At 43.8% G+C, this 24810-nt stretch overlaps 1 pseudogene; it reads right to left on the bottom strand.

The window, feature by feature from the left end:
• Nucleotides 1-16849: 16849 nt before the first annotated feature.
• LOC126093228 (5S ribosomal RNA) lies at nt 16850-16967 on the bottom strand (annotated as a pseudogene).
• Between the last annotated feature and the right edge of the window lie 7843 nt (nt 16968-24810).

Genomic DNA, 24810 nt, shown 5'->3' with positions numbered 1-24810 from the left:
TCATTTGCGAAATCACTTCGGCAAGGAATCGGTCTCGCTGTGACAGCTGTAGCACTTGACAACTTGGCATTCGAATCTCGTATCTCGGATGGTGAATAGTATCTGCCTCTTCCTCTTAAGGGGAGCCGGAGGTGCCTATGCCGCCCATGTTAAAATCACTAAGTTTGAGGAACATTTATGAATAAAGTACCAAATACAAAAATTTGAATTTTTTTACATATAAAGTGGTTTAGTATTGCAGTTATTTTGGAGTATCTTTTCTAGTTTCCTTCCAATTATTTTTTTTATTAATGACCCAATTTTTTTACAAATAATTGCTTTATAATTAAACTGAAATGAAACTACTGAACATATTGCCAAATGGTTGTGTTACAATGTAAGTTTGACCACTAGGAGTGCTGTATAAAAATTTCATCTATCTAGCTTGAGTGGATTTTGAGAAAATGTTTCTTATATTCGAAAAATTCTAATTTACGGGAAATGGCTATCAAAGTTTCTCAATACATTCCTGCACTATAGGATGGATTATCAGGGTCTTCTTCTTCATCCTCCAAAAGCTTCCTCTTCTGTCTTCTTTTCTGGCCTGTTGTCATATGCCTTTCTCTTCTTTCTGCTCCTCTTTTCCTTTCTCTGTCAATATTTCTTAGTGCTCGTACAGTGTTCACCCCAGCTGTAAATCCTAATGCCTTCAGAACTTCACACTTCACACTGTTCCCTTGGTTGTAGGTTGCTATTGCATCATAAACGCAAAAGTGCAGTGTTTTTATGCTTACAACACCCTTTTAGGAATCACTTTCCAAATCAAATTGTTTACGCCTTTCATTAGGATTCTGCGTCTTTCCGTGTAGACATTTGTGTAACAATTCTGGCTGTGCTAAGTCATGAAAAATTGGTTTTATTGTTCCCTCCTGATTCTTGTACATACTACATATTACCCGCTTTACACAAGAAGTATAATACTACCAACAACAGGCGCCACACTGAACTAATTCGAAACGGTAAACAGCAAAGAGACGATGTTCCGCGCTCTTATTCATTGTAGTATCGTAACTTTGTATTAGTGTTAATACTTGCCGGCCGAAGTGGCCGTGCGGTTAAAGGCGCTGCAGTGTGGAACCGCAAGACCGCTACGGTCGCAGGTTCGAATCCTGCCTCGGGCATGGATGTTTGTGATGTCCTTACGTTAGTTAGGTTTAACTAGTTGCAAGTTATAGGGGACTAATGACCTCAGCAGTTGAGTCCCATAGTGCTCAGAGCCATTTGAACCATTAGTGTTAATTTTCTTTTCCCCACGTTCTTTCTCTTCTTATATACACGGTTACTAAAACGTGACATCGTAACCAGAACAAAAGTGTACGACAATATTAAATGGAGCAAGATGCTCGAAATTCTGAGGAAAATAGGAGTAGGCTGTAAGGAAATACGGGTAATATTTGTCACGGAAAACAATGTAGCCAACCCTTGCACACTCGCTGTATGCGTAACATAAGGCGCTGTATGCGTAACAGGCCGAGAAAATCCCAAGCAGTTCGCCAGGAAGTCACGAGAGGGTGTAGATGCATTCAGCGGCCGCCCATTTCCTCCGCAGGCGTGGGGGAAAATGGTAATAATTCCACTTCTAGGGCGAGTAGAACAATAATTCAAAGTTTACATTAAAGAGGAATGTTCCAATTAATTTTCGGTAGCAAAAAAAATCGTAATTTTTTGGGTTTGACTACCTCCGGCTCCCCTTCAGACAGTTCTGCACGTTGTACTAAACAGGACCCTATAGGGGCCGGAAGAAACAATTACAGGGTGAGTCAAAGAGGACATAAGAACTTTATGTAGAGAAATTTATTTAGATAACTTACACAATCGGTAGCTGCGTCATTTCGTAGCAAACAACCCCCAATTTGATTCATGTAGTGCATCAGTACCCCATTCCGTCACCAGGAGTGTCAGCGTAGTGCCAAACTGAAATGGCTATTTTCACTGGTGTGGAGCGTGCTCGCTGTGTGTTTCGATTTCATGAAACTAACTCCGAAAAAACTGTTCGGCGTACACTTCGCACCGTATTCGCTAAAGAATTTCGAAGCAGGCCTACAATTTACTCTCGCACAAGAATTTTGATGAGACGGGTTCTTCACCGCGACATGATAAATCACCGCGTGTTGTTTATAACGTCGAACACGTTCGGGAGAGCGCTCTGCAAAAATTAAAGCAGCGTGCTTCTCGCAAGAATGACATCCCACAAAATTTTACATGTGAAGCCGTACAGATTCACAATGAAATTAGAATTATATATTAATAGCTTCAGCTGCTACCGGGCGTAGATATAAATCAACGGGGACAAGTGAAAATCTGTGCCCCGACTGGGACTCCAACCCGGGATCTCCTGCTTACATGGCAGACGCTCTATCCATCTAAGCCATCGAGGGCACAGAGGATAGTGCGACTGCAGGGACTATCTCGCGCACACCTCCCGCGAGACCCACATTCTCACCTTATATGTCCACACACTACATTCGTAGTGTCCCACCCCCAACACACTCAAGACTCGTGGAATACATTATTACCAAGTCCCGTAAGAGTTCGGGGAATAAGTGTGCATCCGCACAGAAGAAGGTCATGACCGGTGTTGCCAGAACTATATATTTATATGGATATGGTACAGCACATTACCAAAGCATATAATTCTGCTAGTGGGGAATTCTGTCCGGAAATGCTGGATCGGATAGAGAACAACGAGACATTCCTCAGCATAATTATCTTCAGAATTGAGTCAACATTTCATATCAGTGGCATGGTGAACACCCACAACTGCAGAATATGGAGCTGCGAAAATCCACATGAAATCCTGGAACGAGTTCGTAACCGCCCCAAAGTTAATGTGTTTCGTGTCCTTAGCAAATTGAAAGTGAATGGGCTTTTCTTCTTGACGGAGAAAACTGTCACCGGTATTGTGTAATTGGAAATGCTTGAAAGCTTTTTAATTCCTCAGGTCGATGCGAATGACCGAGATGGAATGGTTTGTTACTAACAAGACGGTGCACCACCTCACTTCCTCACGGAAGTTCTAAGTTTCCTCGATAATCGATTCCCAGTCGGTGGATTGGCCATTTCGCTCCCCACTCTTGGAACGACTGGATTTCTTTCTATGTTTTTCATTAAAGACTGTGTTTGTATTCCTCCCCAACCAAACAATTTAACCGACCTGAAAAATCGAAGGTACGCTGCCAGTGCACAAGTTAACCCCGATTTGCTGAAACGAGTGTGGGAAGAAATTGATTACCGGTGTGACGTTTGCCGCATCACAAATTGTGGTCACACTGAACCCAAATGACACTTAACTCTTTAATGTGAAAACTACTGATTTTTTCTACAAAATAACACATCTACTGATTCTGTACGTTATCTCAACAAATTTCTATGGCATTTGAAAGTTGTAAAGTCCTTTTTGACTCCCCCTGCATTTTTGTATGAAATCACGTCTCTGATTCCCGTCATGGACTGGCCTTCCAACGAGTAATCCACAATTCTGGATTGATGTCGTCCCAAGATGCTGAAGGCTATCTCGCTTTAAATTGTGTTTTAAGTGGGCAATATACACTTATTTTATTGATTTACTGTTTTTCTGTTACGCGGTTGTGGTGTTTCTCTGTCCTTTATTCTGTAATTTGATGTGGTTGAAACACCCGCTACCACGGCCCGAAAACAGATCTTTTGGTAGGTAGCTCTTATTTGAGACCGAGCGACAATTTCTATTAATTCTTCATGTAACTTGATTGAGGTTCACTGCGCTGCACTTCTTTTAAACACGCCACAAACTCTCACTTAAGCAGACTGATCTCTCAACTCTATAATACACTTCCAGCTTCAAAGATACCGAAATACGTCCGATTATTTTCATTTGCTTGGGGAAAAATCACTTTTCCGTCTAAAAATTCTGAAGCAGCGGTTACCGCTACAGTCACGCTTCATAACTGACGGAGTGGGATGTGATTTTACTTGTACGAGAGTGTACGCATACGCACAAATACACACATGTACATGAAGAACTGACTCACTCAGTTTCGTAATAGTCTATAGTAGTCTGATACGCAAAGCAGAATATACGGCTGGAATGTGTGGCAACTGCGCGCAAAGCAACATAAAGTGGATTTTGTTTGATCTGGGAAGCAGGGCCGCTTGGTTGCTCCCCTGTCCGACCCTCCATGGTATGTCTGCGGGCAGATACTGGAATTCTGCAGCATTTCACCTCCCTGCAGTGGTACTAGATATGTAGCTACGTTCCTGATACGGGGCTCACACATTGAAAAAGCTGCAGATTCTCCCCAATAACCAGTATGTTCTCTATATATTCAAATTGAAGTTCCTTGGTCGCTTCTGTTCATATGTGCAGGCTAATCTCAGGAACTATTGTAAGTATTTTGGTCCAGTTTTAACAAATGGGTGGACTGATTAACGACGAATTTTCATGTATATAAGGTATTTCCTGTAAACTTGCTGAACTGGTGGATTATAAACCGGTGTCGCTGTGAAAACGAATGCACTGTCATGAAGCCGGCATAGCTCCATGCAGTAGCTCTGTTTAAGCAGAATCTGATTCGGACCTGGTGGCCTAGTACGGGCCTACCAGGTGTGGAAGTATGTAACCGGAATTTGGTTGCAATAATTACACGTCTATTACTTGAAACTGCTAAACTATAGATAACTACAGAGGAATTGCCTTACTGGATAGCCGGCCGCGGTGGTCTAGCGGTTCAGGCGCTCAGTCCGGAACCGCACGACTGCTACGGTCGCAGGTTCGGGTCCTGCCTCGGGCATGGATGTGTGTGATGTCCTTAGGTTAGTTAGGTTTAAGTAGTTCTAAGTTCTAGGGGACTGATGACCACAGATGTTAAGTCCCATAGTGCTCAGAGCCATTTGAGCCATTTGAACCTTACTGGATATCACCTACAAAATCTTATCGAGCTGCCTATTAAACAAGCTGATACCAATAACAGAAGAACTGATTGGGGACTACCAATGCGGTTTCCGCAGAAACAGATCCACGTTAGATCACTTATTCACGCTAAGACAAGTAACTGAGAAGGCGAGGGAATTCAGTGTAGATGTCTACATATTATCCGTAGATTTTAAAAAGGCCTATGGTAGCATACACCGACAGACACTCCTAAATATAATGAAGGTATTTAATTTAAAATACCATCAAAATTAATCAGATTAGTTAAAATGTGTATAGCTGAAACTTTATGTCGCATAAAGACACCGGTACGAGAAACTGAAGATTTTAAGGTGTACACTGAACTGAGACAAGGGGATGCCATTTCATCTATTTTATTTAACCTAGTCCTAGGGAAGATCGATAGAGAATTTACTAAAACCAGTCCACAAGGCATCCAGCTACAGAATGTCAACATTACAAGACTTGCCTGTGTAGAAGATGTAGCACTAATAAGTAGTTCCAAAAGAAAATTAATCAGAATGATGCAAAATTACTACAAAATTGCAGAGAAAAAAAGGATTACATGTTAATGAAGAAAAGACAGAATACTTGCCCATAATTAAGAAAAGCAGAAAAGATGCACCTCTGACTGTAGATGGATTCAATTTCAAGACTGTTGACCACTTCAAGTACCTAGGAAGCCTTTTTAGTAATAACAACAGTACAGATATACAAATAGATGCCCGTTTATCAACAGCGAACAAGATACTTTTTAGTTTCATCAAAATACTAAGAAAAAGATCACTTAGCAATAACTTCAAAATCCGCTTATATCAATCGACCATTATACCTGTAATGTCATATGGTTGTGAGACATTAATATTTAGTAAGAAAGATGAAGAAAAACTGTTAATATTCGAAAGAAAAGTACTAAGGAAAATTTTTGGACCTGTATACGACGAAAATAACATGGAATGGAGAATAAGAAGAAATGAAGAATTAAGAGGGCTGTACAAACACCGTAACATCGTCGCTCAAGAGGAGAAAGTTGAATTTGGCAGGCCATACAGCAAGAACGACAGAGAATAGACTACACAGAATAGCATTTGACAGAACAATAGATGGAACGAAAGGAAGAGGGAGACCCAGAATCAGATGGCGGGATAACATTCGGGAGGACACAACTAGGATGAACAGCTACAGCAACTCGACAAACAGCGCACTGGTCAAGCAGAAGTGGAAGAGGCTCATAGAGCAGGCGTATGGTCGATAAGGCCCTTGCCACATGTAAAGTAAGAAAAGTAAGTAAACGATATCTTATTCAAAATAATCTCCTTTGCTGTTTATAGATTTCTCCCCCTCTCCGGCAGGCTATAAATGCCACGCCAAAAAACTGATCTTTTGAAGCGAACCAGTCAGCGAACCGTTTTCGTAAATTTTCATACGAATTGAAGCGTTGTTTAGCCAGGGCGTGTCCGAGTGATGCCAATAGATGTTAATCGCATGGAGCCAAGTCTGAAGAATAAGCCGCACGTCTTAGTTTTTCCCAGCTGAACGCCTCGATCATTTCCCCGACCCGTTTTGCTGTGTACTATGGTACGTTATTATGGAGCAATATGTCTGTGTTGCCTTTTTCCATATTCCGGTCGTTTCTCACGTAATGCCAGATTTAAATCCATCATTTACCGTCGGTAGCGATCATCAGGTTTTAGCAGCTCATCATAAACGACACCATTCTGATCTCACCAAATACAGAGTATTGTCTTCTTTCCGAAGCGATTTGGTCTTGCAGTGGATTTCAATGACCTGTCTGGATTCACCCGTGAGTAACGACGCTTAGAATTCTCGAAATATATCATCACCTGTTACTGTTCGATGGAGAAACGACTTTTTTTTGTACCTGGCGAGCAGCATTTCGCAAGTGAGCCTTCCCATTTGCTTGCTGTCTGCATTCAGTTCATGCGGAACCCATTATCCAACTTTCTGCACCTTTCCGACAGGTTTCAACCGAAGGGAAACGGCTTTCTGCATCACATTTAATTGTTCCGCGAGTTCCTGTTGAGTTTGAGTATCATCTTCACCCATTAAAGCCTGCAAATCGTTGTCTTCGGACTTTTTTTGGTGGTTTCCCGCGCTCGTCGTTTCTCACGTCAAAACCACCACTTCTGAATTTTTTGAACCACTCGGAACACTGTTTTCCCAAGAGCATGTTCGCCGAAAGCTTCGAGAAGCATTCGAAGCGATTCTGCAGCAGTTTTCTTCCAATGGCAACAGAAAACCAATGCTTTCCACAAATCGAAGTTCGTAAGCACAAAACTCGACATGTTTACGGGTTTTAAACAGATACTGATGTATGGAACTTGTGTTACCGTGTACTGATATTAGTCGTCAGCCGTTACAGGGAGCAGATGGCGCTGCAGACCCGGTCTCACGGGCCCAATACTGACGGCTAGCAAGATCTATACGAAAATTCCGGCTTCATACTTCTACACATGGTAAAAACCGAACTGTCGTGGGATCGAATCGCAGTGGGACTACAGATTTTCCATTGTCTTGACACAGCCTTCCCCTCTCTATGATTTGAACATTCGCCAGAAATGAACTGTGGTTCGGATTCCGTGTTGCACTCTCTGTCTTATCCCTCCCAGTCGAGTTTGGTAGTCTAGCGGTAGAGTGCGGGCCTTGTAACTTAAAGGCCTTGGGATCGAATTCCGGCCGAACCACAAATTTTAATCTTTTTTTTATACCCATCATATGTCAATGATGTGGAGATTCGCCATTTTTATACAGGGATGGGGAAAATGCCAAAATCGGTACTTTTCGCAGATATAGTCGAGTTCCCTTTGTGTCGTCAAAAACAGCTGATTTCGCGGTAGTTTTCGCTTTATTGTTTACGTGAATTTTTCGTGTCATTGGTTACAGTCAGTTGACCGAATGTTCAGGAACTGTGAGTTTTTTATCATAATAAGCTTATCAGTGAGCATCAGCCACTTGCACTGCAGTAACAGAACTCAAAGAACAGGCCGAAGAGTAAGACCGTTTGGTTGGTGGGACTGAGGGGACCACACTGCTAGGGCCATCGGTCCCTTTTCCCATGAATTTTAAACACCCAAAAGGAATAAAAACAAACAATGGAGATGACAAGAGACGACACAGGACAAGAAAGACACAGACAGAGACCAGACAAAAGGAATTAAAATCACACTGAGTGTGACGGTGATTGGCCGACCATAGAAAAAAAAAAGGAAAAGCCAACCACCAAGAAACGCACTAAAAACCCCAGTCTAACATCGTACTCCAAAGGCCAGACTCAACACAAAAAAAGGACAAACGTCTGCCAGAGCGGAGTAAAAAGCGGGCAGTCCATCAAGATGCGGACCACAGTCAAAGCTGACCCACAGTGACATAAAGGTGGGGCCGGCCGTAGTGGCCGAGCGGTTCTAGGCGCTACAGTCTGGAACTGCGCGACCGCTGCGGCCGCAGGTTCGAATCCTGCCTTGGGCATGGATGTATGTGTTGTCCTTAGGTTTAAATAGTTCTAAGTTCTAGGGGACTGATGACCTGAGACGTCCCATAGTGCTCAGAGCCATTTGAGCCATAAAGGTGGGTCCTCGCGGCGCAATAAATAACTGTGCGTCATCCAGGTGTGGCCAATGCGCAGTCGGAAAAGGACAACAGTCCTTGCGAGAGACCCGCGAGAAGGAGCGCCACCTTGATGGCCCGAAGTTTGTTGGGTGAAGGAAGGGCGCGCCATTCTTCACCCCAGGTGCGAAGTACCTTCTGCAGCAAAACTGATCTGAAGTCACTCTCCGAAAGGCCTATTCCCAAGGCTGATGCACCGACAGCTTGTTTGGCCAGCGTGTCAACACGTTCATTTCACGGGATGCTTACATGACCCGGGGTCCACACAAAGACCACAGAGCTGCCGCAACGGGCAAGAGTATGGAGGGACTCCTGGACAGCCATCACCAGCCGAGAGCGAGGGAAACACTGCTCGATAGCTCGTAAACTGCTCAGGGGGTCGCTGCAGGTAACGAAGGACTCACCTGAGCAGGAGCAGATGTACTGTAGGGCGCGAGAGATGGCGACCAGCTCTGCAGTGAAAACACTGCAGCCAGCCGGCAATGAGTGTTGTTATTAATGATCCCCTAGAGCAGGGGCGGGCAGGAATTCTGCACGTGTGCGGTGCACATGCACGTGTGCAGTTAACCGGTGTTCTGTGCGCACACAGGGGCAAGCTGGCCACCCTCTTCTCTCCCCTCCCCGTCATACCGTCTCACCGCTTCTTCCTTTGTAATGCGTCTTGCTTCCTGGCCTGCTTTATTGAATGAAGGAATAAGGTTAGTAGGAGTGCTTGAAAGTAACTGTGGTTTGAAAGAGTACCTATTACCTACGATACGTTTTATTTAATTATCACAGGTGGAGTTTACAATACGTTAAATGTCTGCAACAAAATTTCTACATACAGACAAACGCAAACAGTTACGTAAATTTTCATTACTCTTAACCGAGACTTTCATAACAGAAAAAAAATCTCTCACAAACGTATGTCGAGCCAAACATTGACATTATCTTCATGGCTTCACGATGGAGACGAGGAAACACTTGCTGTGGAAAGTCGTGATAAAAATCTATTACACGTCTTGCCAAAAAGGAACTTGTCTCTCAGACGAGAATTACGATCTAGATCTATTAATTCCATTTGCAAACTCGGATGAATATCATCTACAGAAACAGCAGATTGTCTCGAGAACTATTCAAAATCTTGGGATAAGTAAGATATATCCCCAAATCGCTTGAGAAATTCCTCTTTTATTGCACCAAGAACGGCAACATACTGAAATTTATTATAATGGCGTTCAATATTAAACTTCCGCTGACCAGCCAGAATACTGTCACATATTACACATTTTCAATTTTCACGTTTTTGCACAGAGAAAAAAATGATTCTCCCATTCCTTTTTAAAAGATAGCAAATCTCCAATCCTCCGTTTCCTTGATTCGCTCTGCATTTTCCGGTTATTGAAATACAACGTTCACTACGTAGTGGTCGCTTCGCTTCAACGTCCGCATCTTAGCCTGGTACTACACTGCCGCAACCTGCTGGCTGTCGCCACTGCCCCTGTCGACGATTGCACCCGAGCAGCACACGTGCAGCGCTGTGTGCTCATGAGCCGCGTGCAACGCTTGCCCGCCCCTGCCCTGGAGTAAGAGCATGACCGACACGACCAGCAACCATCGAACCGTCAGTATAGAACTCAGAACCTTGAAACGTGGCAAGGATTGAAAGAAAGCGGCGGCGAAGAGTAAGATGCAATCTGTAGCCCAACTTCCTCCTCTGGAAAGTACGTCAGTTTCACCACAGAAGAAGATGAAAATCGGGTTAAAACGGGCGACTGCGGGATACCGCGTTGCGATAGTAGACTCTTGGAGAGCTCCTGTAATTGGCTGACGGATTTCCACCTCTTATACATGCAGCAGAGGGGAACCAAATTACGCAAGATTGTTTCCAGTAGCTGCTGGCAGAGGCAGCACAGGCGTCTAAGTGTCTCGCCGTTAATTAGAGGAGTCGCGAAATTAGCAGCCCAGGAGGTGAGGAGGATTGGGTTGGTGGTGGTGCGGTGGGAGGGGGGAGGGGGGAGCGTGGAGGGGGGAGGGGACAGGGGATGAGTCGTTGTGTGGGAGCCGTGAGTTAACAGGATCACATCGCATCAAGTGTCACTGTCTAGCAGCTAATAAAAGGTCTGGAGGCACTTGTCGGCCATCCTCTGTGACTGCGCTAATGAAAAACTTATTAGAACGAAATGACGTGCCGTGTCATAACTGTATTTCATAATACGAATTCAGTGCATTGCTTGTCCTTGCCATAGTTTCTGTGCGCTAATACAAGTTTCGCTTTCCATGATGCTTGGTTACAATACTCTTTCAGTTACACATTAAAAATGTAACCGTTTCCGTCCTACGAGCTGAGCTGACAGGGGGCGAGCTTGTGCTGTCTACCCTTACTTCCTTCTCCCTTAAACCTGTCTTAAGGTCATCTAAAAGGAGCTCACACCAATGCTCGTAAACCATGCAAGCCATAAACCATAATCAAAGACCGAAATGATTTAATATTTAACCCTTGAGCGGGCGCGACGTTTATTACAACACGATCGGGCGAGTGGCGTACTTTGTAAACAGGTAAGGAATAGCTCCCTGTGTGTTACCATGATAAACATGTATGAACAAAATCACAGTTTAATCTTAGTTTAATTGAACAGTGGTAAAATAAACTAACATTAAACGAGCTAATTTCATTAAATAGTATTAAAATAATCATTTATTACCACTGTGTTGCCATATACAAGTGTTATCCCACAGTAATGACACACTCGGAGCATTAAACATCGCAGTTACATCACACCCCAGTCAACCGCTTATTCGGTTGCTAATTATCTCATAGACAACTTGTAACGCTGTCACAGCAGACAGGAGAATCAATGTTCGAACTATTGTGTGCCACAATATGTACACCGGGACGCGCAGTGATGGTACGTGTGTGATTTTACAGATGAAACTCTACGGCATCCGCCCCTACTTCTAACTGAATTATAGCTAAGTTGTTTACCTTGTGTCTCGTTGTCGCAATTTGTTTCCTCTTAATCGGTCGCGTGCTTCAAAGCTTTTGCAATAAACAGTGGATAATAATGTGACGTATGGGTGGGTTTAAATTCTAGGTATTATGTTGTTGTTGTGATCTTCAGTCAAGAGACTGGTTTGAAGCAGCTCTACATGCTACTATATCCTGTGCAAGCTTCTTCATCTCCCAGTACATACTGAAACCTACATCCTTCTGAATCTGTTTAGTGTATACATCTCTTGGTCTGCCTCTACGATTTTTACCCTCCACGCTGTCCTCCAATACTAAATTGGTGATCCCTTGATGCCTCAGAATATGCCCTACCAACCGATCCCTTCTTCTGGTCAAGTTGTGCCACAAATTTCTCTTCACTCCAATTCTATTCAAATACCTCCTCATTAGTTATGTGATCTACCCATCTAATCTTCAGCATTCTTCTGTAGCACGACATTTCGAAAGCTTCTATTCTCTTCTTGTTTAAACTATTTATTCTCCACGTTTCACTTCCATACATGGCTACACTGCATACAAATACTTTCAGAAACGACTTCCTGACATTTAAATCTATACTCGATGTTAACAAATTTCTCTTCTTCAAAAACGCTTTCCTTGCCATTGCCAGTCTACATTTTATATCCTCTCTACTTTGACCATTATCAGTTATTTTGCTCCCCAAACAGCAAAGCTCCTTTAATACTTTGTCTAGTTTCCTAATCTAATTCCCACAGCATCACCCGATTTAATTCGACTATAGTCCATTATCCTCGTTTTGCTTTTGTTGATGTTCATCTTATATCCTCATTTCAAGACACTGTCCATTCCGTTCAGCTGTTCTTCCAGATCCTTCGCTGTCTCTGACAGGATTACCATGTCATCGGCGAACCTCATAGTTTACATTTCTTCTCCATGGATTTTAATTCCTACTCCGATTTTTGTTTCGTTTACTGCTTGCTTAATATACAGGTTGAATAACATCGGGGATAGGGTACAACCCTGTCTCACTCCCTTCTCAACCACTGTTTCCCTTTCATGCCCCTCGACTCTTGTAACTGCCATCTGGTTTCTGCCAGGCATGATAAGTATCGTAAAATATTAGGATACCAACTAATTTAATTTTATTTCACTAATCGCAAAATTAGTAAAACTATTTCTGGGCGCATATATCGTAAATTTTATAACAGTATACCCGGTGAATTATCATTAGTTCCCGAACATAGCAAAAGTCACAACAATACTTCGCACGATCTTAGAATCAACAGAAGCTCGCAAAAGTATGTTTCGCGAAGCAAATTTAGAAATTAATTCCGTCTTTATGTGGAGTCGCACTACCCACATTAGTCGCGTGTTTCCACCTCGATAACAGATCGTAGACTGACTTGGAGTAACATAAAATCGCAAAAGTACGTCATCCGAGGCAATTTTTCAACAAACCGTTCCGTCTTTACGTGAGATCAGATTTTATACAGGGCTTCACATGTTACCTCTTAGAACACCGATCGGAGAGTAGTAGTGAGATATCTTAGCCATTTGGCGCCTGCCCTCTCACGGCACACATCCTTTTTACCAACAACCACTGACAGTAACTAGAATTTGGAATTAGCATTTCCTGATGAATTGAATGATATTTGAAGTTATTATTAACAACAGCTCAATGTAAGTAACGTCATGAGCACGGTTAGAGCTATATAGTAAGATTTACCCAACAGTAAATATAAATAATAAAAGATTCGCTTCTTGGCGCCCAGCATGGCAGGTGAATCCCCACTGTGTCTCTCTGCTTCAATACGATACGGCTCTTGCGAGCCCGGCCGTTCTCGCGCTTCGTGACCACCTAGCGCGTCATTCAGTGAATCTGCCTTTTGATCTCACCTACTTGCTGGCTTCCCTTAACGAAATCTTCCTAAACTGTGCATTAAAACATCACAAAATGTAATAAACGTGAGCAGCGACGTGGCATTAACGCTATAAACTCCCTCATCTGTGGAACTGCGCTACTAGCTCCATATATATGTGTCATTTTCTTGCACGGATCGTAATTTTTTTCGCACGCAGATCGCTGTTTATCGTATACTACTTTTGCTCACTTAGACGTAGCACAGCACAAGTTATCACAATTTTAGCTGAAGCAATAATGAAGGAACAACACAGGCTTGCAACTGTAAAACAACAATGGCGGTGCAAAAAAAAATGTTATTTGTGGTTGGCGCACTTTAATATATTCGCCCCCACTCGAAGCTTAAACAAAATAGTTGGCACGGGCTTTGCAGTGGAACACCAGCACAATGAGATGACCAAATTAGGACTACAGGGGTTATATTTGTTTTTAGACTTTCGCTTAACCAGGATCGGTTGTAGGATAGCAGTTTCGTTTCGAGATTCAGAATTAAGTCTGTGTTTGGTAAGTTGATTAGTTCAAAAATGGCTCTGAGCACTATGGGACTTAACATCTGTGGTCATCAATCCCCTAGAACTTAGAACTACTTAAACCTAACTAACCTAAGGACATCACACACATCCATGCCCGAGGCAGGATTCGAACCTGCGACCGTAGCAGTCGCGCGGTTCCGGACTGAGCGCCTTAACCGCGATACCACCGCGGCCGGCAAGTCGATTAGTTACTCAAACTTTAGACGTGTACCGCATTAAAGTGACAGTGAATAACTCTCCAACTAAATGAACATAACCGTGAAGTCATGTATTGTTGACTGGCAAATTGCTCCGACGGGACGAGTACAAAGTCGTCTAAATTTTTGAAACACAAAGTTGTTGAGTGGCTCAGTTTAATAACGAGTATCCCGGAATACAGTGGGTGGTACCTCATCTGTGTGGAAGACTGCTTGGAAATGCTACAAGCTTTAGTAATCCGTGCCGCTCTCAAACGCAAAAGCAAACAATTCCAAGACCTATGAAACGAAACAATAAACGCAGGCAATTAAAGTCGCATGGCAGTCTGCCAAATTATGAGCTGCTAAGAAAGTGGATGGCGCAGATGCGGCATTCACTCAATACTCAGCAGACTGCGCCAGTCGGCACAGGATAATAACGGCACATATGCGGCAGAGAAAGAATGCCTGCGACGACCTCTCGCTTCCCAGGACAAGTTCCGCAAAATCCCTCCTCTAAACCTAACTACCGTCTTTTTGAAAATCTGTACATCGAAGGCAGGACAGGCAGCCATTTTCACATTGAACGAAGATAATTTAGCTTTATATTCTGTGAGTACAGGGAAACCCTGCAGAAATTTCCCATTGTTGTCTTATTGAACGCATCTTAACGTGCCGGAGGCTGGTATCGGCTTCTAGTGTGAGTGTTCATCGGAGGTGAGTGTATCACCTGGAGTGCCCCAGGGTAGTGTGGTAGGTCCGCTGTTGTTCTCTATCTACATAAATGATCTTTTGGATAGGGTGGATAGCAATGTGCGGCTGTTTGCTCATGATGCTGTGGTGTACGGGAAGGTGTCGTCGTTGAGTGACTGTGGGAGGATACAAGACGACTTGGACAGGATTTGTGATTGGTGTAAAGAATGGCAGCTAACTCTAAATATAGATAAAAATGGTTCAAATGGCTCTGAGCACTATGGGACTTAACTTCTAAGGTCATCAGTCCCCTAGAACTTAAAACTTCTTAAACCTAACTAACCTAAGGACATCACACACATCCAAGCCCGAGGCAGGATTCGAACCTGCGACCGTAGCGGTCACGCGGTTCCAGACTGCAGCGCCTAGAACCGCTCGGCCACTCATGCCGGCAAAATATAGATAAATGTGAATTAATGCAGATGAATAGGAAAAAGAATCCCGTAATGTTTGAATACTCCATTAGTACTGTAGCGCTTGACACAGTCACGTCGATTAAATATTCGAGCGTAACATTGCAGAGCGACATGAAGTGGGACAAGCATGTAATGGCAGTTGTGGGAAAGGTGGATAGTTGTCTTAGGTTCATTGGTAGAATTTTCGGAAGATGTGGTTCATCTGTAAAGGAGACCGCTTATAAAACACTAATACAACCTATTGTTGATTACTGCTCGAGCGTTTGGGATCCCTATCAGGTCGGATTGAGGGAGGACATAGAAGCAATTCAGAGGCGGGCTGCTAGATTTGTTACTGGTAGGTTTGATCATCAAGCGAATGTTACGGAAATGCTTCAGGAACTCGGGTGGGAGTCTCTAGAGGAAAGGAGACGTTCTTTTCGTGAATCACTACTGAGGAAATTTAGAGAACCAGGATTTGAGTCTGACTGCAGTACAATTTTATTGCCGCCAACTTACATTTCGCGGAAAGACCACAAAGATAAGATAAGAGAGATTAGGGCTCGTACAGAGGCATATAGGTAGTCATTTTTCCCTAGTTCTGTTTGGGAGTGGAACAGGAAGAGAAGATGCTAGTTGTGGAACGGGGTACCCTCCGCCACGCACCGTATGGTGGATTGCGGAGTATGTATGTAGATGTAGTCATGTTCCACTCGCTGGTCGAGCTCTTTGGGCCTAAACGTGGTGGCGGGCAACTCTCCGTTGAAGGGATAACAAAATTTGCAAGGGAATACAGCTAATTTTCTCACGGGGTGCGAACGGTGCCGTGACGGCCGAATCTTAGATCTGTGTACACAGATGTGAACTCGTCACACTCAGGTATACTCTAGGCTCTTTCGGTGGCTCCCTCGCAGCAAACTTCTAAGGAGGAGATCGCATTCACCGCTAATGTGAGGGGCAGGGGCCTATCGCAATCACTTCCGCGAACTACAGTGCCCTGGGGCCCTCTTACCTTCTCCACAACCTCTGTGACTGGCGGCCTGTGTTTAAGGCAGACTACAGGGCAAGCGCCTGGGCCGCTCGTATCCAAACAAGATATGCTGAAATACTCCTCCAGAGTTAGCAAGCCTCCTACTCTCCTCAAAAACAGCCAAGAAATAAAAAAAAATAATCAGACATCTTTCAGTAACATGTGACGACCATGTCACAGAACTATCGTGTGTACATATTTACATTTCAATGTTACTTTTATGCCGAAGTTAAATTTTTTATTGCACAAATTATGACACTGGGGTAAATACAGTAGTTACTGTAATAATAATATAAAACTCTACGTACAAACTTTAATGACTTGTGTAAAGAAGCACTCACTCCGTCTGCAGACCACGAGTGGCCTACCGGGACCATCCGACCGCCGTGTCATCCTCAGGAGAGGATGCGCATAGGAAACGCGTGGGGTCAGTCGTTATGGTGGCATTCTTGACCGAAGCCGCTACTAGTCGGTCGAGTAGCTCCTCAATTGGCATCACGAGGCTGAGTGCACCCCGAAAAACGGCAACAGCGCATGGAGGCCTGGATGGTCACCTATCCAAGTGCCGACCACGCCCGACAGCGCTTAACTTCGGTGATCTCATGGGAACCGGTGTTTCCACTGCGGCAAGGTCGTTGCCGTGTGTAAAGGAGAGAGTATAGAAAACCTTGAATAGGAATCAGTGTATGGAAGCGTTATCCAACGGCGCTACGGAGCGTCCAAGTTATGGGCGCCGGCGCCTGTAGATGTGTATATAGGCTGTACAGGGTGGTCCATTGATCGTGAGCGGGCCAAATATCTCAAGAAACAAACGTCAAACGAAAAATCTACGAAGAACGAAACTCGTCTAGCTTGAAGAGGGAATCCAGATGGCGCTATGGTTGGCCCGCTAGATGGCGCTGCAATAGGTCAAACGGGTATCAACTGGGTCTTGTAAAATAGTAACCCACATTTTTATTACATATTGTTTTAGTCGGGCCACTTTTTTCGCTTTGTGATAGATGGCGCTGTAATAGTCACAAACGTATAAGTACGTGGTATCACGTAACATTCCGCCACTGCGGACGGTATTTGCTTCGTGATACATTACCCGTGTTAAAATGGACCGTTTAACAATTGCGGAAAGGGTTGATATCATGTTCATGTATGGCTGTTGTGATCAAAATGCCCAACGGGCATGTGCTATGATGCTGCTCGGTATACTGGACGACATCACCCAAGTGTCCGGACCGTTCGCCGGATAGATACGTATTTAAGGGAACAGGAAGCGTTCAGCCACATGTGAAACATCAACCACGACCTGTAACAAGTGATGATGCCCAAGCAGGTGTTTTAGCTGCTGTTGCGGCTAGTCCGCACATCCGCAGCAGACAAATTGCGTGGGAATCGAGAATCTCAAAAACTTCGGTGCTGAGAGGAATGTCGTTACATGTATTGCCAAATGCACTGAGGTTGACGGACATCATTTTGAGCATTTACTGCATTAATGTGGTATTTACAGGTAATCACGCTGTAACAGCATTAGTTCTCATAAATAATAAGTTCACAAAGGTACATGTATCACAGTGCAACAACCGAAATAAAATGTTCAAACGTACCTACGTTCTGAATTTTAATTAAAAAAACCTACCTTTTATCAACTGTTCGTCTAAAATTGTGAGTCATATGTTTGCGACTATTACAGCGCCATCTATCACAAAGCGAAATAAGTGGTCTAATTATAACATTCATATTTCTTTACGTACTACACGAAGATGTAATAAAAAATGGGGTTTCCTATTTAAAATACGCAGTTGATATCCGTTTGACCTATGGCAGAGACATCTAGCGGGCCAACCATAGCGCCATCTGGTTTCCCCCTTCAATCTAAAGTTTTGTTCTTTGTAGTTTTTTCGTTTGACGCTTATTTCGTGAGTTATTTGGCCCGGTCACGATCAATGGACCACCCTGTATATACAGGGTGATTCGGTGATGGTACTACATACTTTCTTGGATGATGGAGAAGGGGAAATGCAACAATTTGAGGTAAGGCTTCTAGTAACGGAAACGAACGAATTGAGAGTTGTAAGCGACCATGGACCTTGCCGTTGGTGGGGAGGCTTGCGTGCCTCAGTGATACAGATGGCCGTACCGTAGGTGCAACCACAACGGAGGGGTATCTGTTGAGAGGCCAGACAAACATGTGGTTCCTGAAGAGGGGCAGCAGCCTTTTCAGTAGTTGCAGGGGCAACAGTCTGGATGATTGACTGATCTGGCCTTGTAACATTAACCAAAACGGCCTTGCTGTGCTGGTACTGCGAACGGCTGAAAGCAAGGGGAAACTACAGCCGTAAATTTTCCCGAGGACATGCTGCTCTACTGTATGATTAAAAAGCGTTTCTCAAGAAGAGGAATTTGTTAACATCGAGTATAGATTTAAGTGTCAGGAAGTCGTTTCTGAAAGTATTTGTATGGAGCGTAGCCATGTATGGAAGTGAAACATGGACGATAACTAGTTTGGACAAGAAGAGAATAGCAGTTTTCGAAATGTGGTGCTACAGAAGAATGCTGAAGACAAGGTGGGTAGATCACGTAACTAATGAGGAGGTATTGAATAGGATTGGGGAGAAGAGAAGTTTGTGGCACAACTTGACTAGAAGAAGGGATCGGTTGATAGGACATGTTTTGAGGCATCTAGGGATCACAAATTTAGCATTGGAGGGCAGTGTGGAGGGTAAAAATCGTAGAAGGAGAGCAAGAGATGAATACACTAAGCAGATTCAGAAGGATGTAGGTTGCAGTAGATACTGGGAGATGAAGAAGCTTGCACAGGATAGAGTAGCATGGAGAGCTGCATCAAACCAGTCTCAGGACTGAAGACCACAACAACAACAAGCGAAAACCGTTCTGATACCTGTGGAATGTATTGACAGTGTAGCGTAGGAAAGGTTTGGATGTGTTACTATGGACAAAAACAAGAACGAATGTCTTGCAAACATTCCATGCTTCTATATCCTGGCAGACTGTAATTAAAAAGGTTGTAGAAATAAAATATGTGAGAAAATCATCAACCGTGACAGCGGATACAGTCTTAGTAATATATGGAAGCGAGCTCTCAAGGCAGAGCAGAGCCAGAGATATTCGTGGAAATGTTTACGCTACTGCGGGAGCGGTGGCGTCAACAGCGCAGGTGTTAGCACCATGTGTGACAGCTGACGTAATTAATGACCAGTCAGAAGCCGTCTTTGGGCTTATTTTGTACTGTGAAATACCCTCAGTTGCATCATGTGCAGTTTCGAGGCTCAGCACAAATACGAAGCAGTTTCCTAGCACCCAATCCACAAAAATCGAGAACGTGAATAATTGTAAAGCAAATACAACAACAACCACAGGAAATAATTGACGAACTAGGGATGATTGGAATTCGAGCAGACGCTTCCGCAGCTGAAACTCCGCCACAGCTCGCCGACCAGCACTCGTCAGGCGAGTCCGGAAAACAATCTGCGTGGGCTGAGCGCGCCTCTCTGGCTCCAGTGAAAATGTCGGAACGCAACAGTTGCTTCCTGGCTGGTGGACGACTTTGCGCGCTTAGTATTGACAGCATTGTTCAGCGACTTGGCTCAGAGAGAGAGAGAGAGAGAGAGAGAGAGAATAAGAAGAAGTTCGTTATCTCGAATACAGATAGAGGATGGAATAGAGAGGGAGAGAGAGAGAGAGAGAGAGAGAGTCTGCGGTCCCTGGAGAACGTGCCAGGCTGGAAAAGCCCGGCGGCCGCTGCTGGAGCCCGGCGGTTATTAATGCAAATTAACCAGTGGCCGGATTCGCAGACAGGCCGCACAGCCCAACGAGGCCCTAAATTAAGTGCGGCGACCACAGACCGGGCTTCCAGCTCCACAGTCGTCCCGCGTACAACAGCAGCAACGATCGTATAAAACGTACATTTGTCTGCTGTCTGCGATCGATCCGGTGTTTCAAGTATCACTTATCAATTTTCAAACTCCGACCAATATTTGTTTATGTGAACAACCCAAGTCGCAGCCGAGTCAAGGCGTAGTTGTGTGGCAACGTTTCAACCAGTTTCCTAGTTGTCATCTTCAGAAGATCACAAGTAGAAAACTTGTTGAAACGTTGCGGCAGAACGACGCATTGACTCGGTTGATAACCCGAGACGACTTCTTTACATGCAACTGTTTATATTTATTATTTATCGTCTAAATTATTTATTTCTAAAAAGGAAAACACAACCCAGCTTCAGTATCTGTGTCCCATCTCCAGGAGCATATTAAAATGTGATTCCGTAGACCACACACGACTGAGGTTAAAGTATTTTAATATATGAAACTTCCTGGCAGATTAAAACTGTGGCTTAGCCATGTCTCCGCAATATCCTTTCTTTCAGGAGTGCTAGTTCTGCAAAGTTAGCAGGAGAGCTTCTGTAAAGTTTGGAAGGTAGGAGACGAGGTACTGGCAGAACTAAAGCTGTCGGTACCGTGCGTGACTCGTGCTTCGGTAGCTCAGATGGTAGAGCACTTGCCCGTGAAAGGCAAAGGTCCCGAGTTCGAGTCTCGGTCGGGCACACAGTTTTAATCTGCCAGGAAGTTTCATATCAGCGCACACTCCGCTGCAGAGTGAAAATCTCATTCTATTTTAATATATGTTAAAATAGAGCACCCCTGGTGAATGGCATGAAACAGCGTATCTTCTTCAGTCCTAGACCTGCCTGAAAGCCCAGTTACATGGGGTCATGATCGAAATGCTTGCGTTTCAAATACATTTGTGGTGACTACAGAGAGGACCAGTGTCCTCCTCTGCGAGAGGCTTTCTGGCAGGCCTGCGACTGAAGAGGATAGCCGGCCGCTGTGACCGAGTGGCTCTAGGTGCTTCAGTCGTGAACCGAGCTGCTGCAACGGTCGCAGGTTCGAATCCTGCCTCGGGCGTGGATTTGTGTGATGTTCTTAGGTTAGTTAGGTTTAAGTATTTCTAAGTCTAGGGGACAGATGACCTCAGATGTGAAGTCCCATAGTGCTCAGAACCATTTGAACCATTTTTTAAGAGGATATCCTGTTTCATGCCGCGTACAACAGGTGCACTATTTTAAATTATTTTAATCGCAGTTATACATCCTTTATGGATGTATCGAAATAATCAAAAAGGTGTAGCGTAGAAGAAATTTGATTTCTTAACTGGTTTAAGGCATCCCATCTTCAGAAGGCTGTACAGAAAAATACACCACAAACAAGTAGAAGTTAGACAGGAATATTAAAATTAAGTACGAAAAGATTAAAAAATTGTAAAAATTCAGAAAAGTTAAATGTTTTTTCTATCCATCCTTAATTGGAATATTGCTAACTCCAACTTGTCAATGTAGACTTCCACAGCGTATACAGTCGACGAAAAGCTCTTGGGTTTCTTCGCCAGAAGATGATGAGTATGTCAGTTGTTGAAAGGTTCCGGATTTATAATACTGAGAACCGGCTGGAAACCGGAGAACTTTTAATTAAATCATACTTATTTGTGGTGTATTTTCTCGTACTGTCTTCTGCGGGTAGGGTACTAAGTGCCTGAAACCGGTTAAGAAATTAAATTTCTTTTATGCAACAGGTTGCTGATTATGTCGAGATTATATATATATATATATATATATATATATATATATATATATATATATATATGTATGTATGTATAATCAGTTGCTGACTAGGGATGTAATACTAATTCTTAATGGACTCAAATTTTAATATTTACCTGAAGGTGGGACATTTCTTACTACTGCAGCGGACTTTTCATTGATGACTGAGGCGTGCTCATTCCCAACTATGCGTTTTCGTGAAGTTCGCTGTCTGTCTGTGTTTGGTTTCCAGTCCTTGTTGCAGTTACGTTGTGGTGGTTGTTCCTTCTACTTGTGGCAGCAGTGATGTGTATCGATATTTGTGCCATGTACCATCTTTGGTTTGGAGCATATAGTATTTGGCTAGGGGGTCTGGAGGGAGTCGGTCCGTTGCTGCGGACGAGGGAAGTTATCTCCGCGCGGTGTAGTCAGCTGGGGCCGCTGGCAGCCCCTGCGCAGTGTCGGAGCGTGTGTGGAGCTGTCCGATCGCTACGAGCTTCGTGGTTCACCGACCCAGGACGTCAAGGTTGAGTAGTGGTTTCAACTACCCAGGCTACGTCCATTCATGTTGTGGCGGTTCGTTGCTGTCGGGGAGGTTTTCCTGTGAGCAACACTGAGTGTTTCTACTGCTCAAATTTAGCCGCCATGCGGTGCAATTAACTATTTTGGTCGACTACAATTTGAGTGCACCAGTGAAATTTTCTGTCTTGTAGCCGTTAGTGTTCCGGTTACCTGCCCTGGCCACTAACGTAATTTCAGGCAGCGTCTTTTCCTCACCTGTTGTCGCTGTCCAACATGGTGTGTAATTTTGACAGCTAATACATACTCCATTGTTGATTATCACGTTTGTAACCTTTCTGGTTTGAGTTCTCATGTACTGATTGACGGGAAGCAAGTCGATGTGTCGGTCGGTACGTGGCTGTCCTCTGGTTGGGTTCCGACATATCAAGTATAGTTGGACTCACCACCTGTCTCGCCTGAGAGTCAGCCCTGGAGGCTTCTGAGTGCCACCGGCGTTTAATTACCTGTTGTCAGCTACTTTAAATTCAAGTCTTCTGATTATTGTTTCTTAAAAATTTTGCAAAATTAATTTTTAAATTTATCTTTCAAGCTTAAACACTGCGGCCATCTGGCTTTAAAAGAGTATGATAATATATTTTAAAATTTTGGAACTTAATTGTCGCCTTTAGTTATTGGTATTGCACCTTGCATATGTATGTTATATTTGCTTAGCCTTAAGGCTTTCCATGTAGTCGTGATACGTTCCTTTATTTATTTGATTTGCCTCTTTAATTGGATTTTACTCTTGTTGATTGTTAAGGTTTCTTGTTGTTAAACATTCCGGCCTTCTGCCATTAAAAGTCTATAATAATATATTCTAAAATTTTGAAATTTAATTGTGGCCCTCATCCATTTGTATTGCACTCTGCATATGTTTGCTGCTTTTTTTTTAATTATTTTAATGCTATCTTAATTGGATTTTTCCCGTGGAAGAGTTGCATTCGGTAAAGTTCCGGCAATGTGCCGCTTTGGTTGTGGAGGTTTTTAAATTACAATAAATGACAATTAAAATGAGAAACTGACCTCAACCTTTGGCCTTTCCTACAATCCTATTACCTGATGTGCTCAGCGGGTTTGGCGGGCGTATCAATGACATTTAAGACAATTCCCAGAAAAATTTATTTGAACTTAAAACTTATCGATTAGGCCCGTAGCCTACCTCACGCTGCACAATGTTGAGGAGCGTGGTACAAGTGTGACGGGCCACAGGAACATTTTGCTGCTCATGTAAGACGATAGGCACCGCGTCAGTATGGTCCAAGACGCGCAGGTGGAACAGAGCCTATACGTCGGTCTCCAGGGTCACCTGACCTCCGTCTTTTGGATTTCTTCTGCCTCCAGTCGTCTCAGAACTGTACAGCACTTAACGGTGATATGGTTGAAGAACTGGACCAGCAAACTGCACAACCTTGTTCATATTTACGTGATGATCCAAGAGTGTCTGAAAGAATTCTTAACTCGCTGCATAGACACTGCTGTATAGCTTCCAAGTGTGAGGATAACACGGAGGATCCTTCTGTTAACAAGTGCAAGGTAATTTGAAGCTGGCCGGCCGGAGTGGCCGTGCGGTTCTAGGCGCTACAGTCTGGAACCGTGGGACCGCTATGGTCGCAGGTTCGAATCCTGCCTCGGGCATGGATGTGTGTGATGTCCTTAGGTTAGTTAGGTTTAAGTAGTTCTAAGTTCTAGGGGACTGATGACCTCAGAAGTTTAAGTACCATAGTGCTCAGAGAGCCAATGTGAAACTGTCTGTTGGGTGAAATTTAAGCCCAATGACATAGGGACACATTAATTTATATTTAAAACACAATTCCGCTTCCTAGCGCAGTTGGTTGGTTGGTTGGTTGTTTGGGGGAAGAGACCAAACTGCGAGGTCATCGGTCTCATCGGATTAGGGAAGGATGGGGAAGGAAGTCGCCGTGCCCTTTCAAAGGAACCATCCCGGCATTTGCCTGGAGCAATTTAGGGAAATCACGGAAAACCTAAATCAGGATGGCCGGACGCGGGATTGAACCGTCGTCCTCCCGAATGCGAGTCCAGTGTGCTAACCACTGCGCCACCTCGCTCGGTCTCCTAGCGCAGTATTTCATACTATAGGCAGTGGCGATTTGCAACCACGCTTTGGGAATCATCACGCAAGGGATTCGTTTGCGACACCATGTACACTGTAACGTTTTTCATCCTACCAGTTATTATCCTATACTTTCATCCGTGCCAGTTTCCGCCACTACTTATTTTTTTTTTTTTACTCTGCACACTAATTTATATTGCTTGGGCCTTGAACCGAACTCGAGCATTACAGACGAGGTATCCTAAAACCTTCCTATGTCTATAC

Source organism: Schistocerca cancellata, chromosome 7, assembly GCF_023864275.1.
Source record: "Schistocerca cancellata isolate TAMUIC-IGC-003103 chromosome 7, iqSchCanc2.1, whole genome shotgun sequence".
Taxonomy (NCBI): Eukaryota; Metazoa; Arthropoda; class Insecta; order Orthoptera; family Acrididae; genus Schistocerca; species Schistocerca cancellata.
This window is presented reverse-complemented; position numbering and strand designations above follow the sequence as displayed.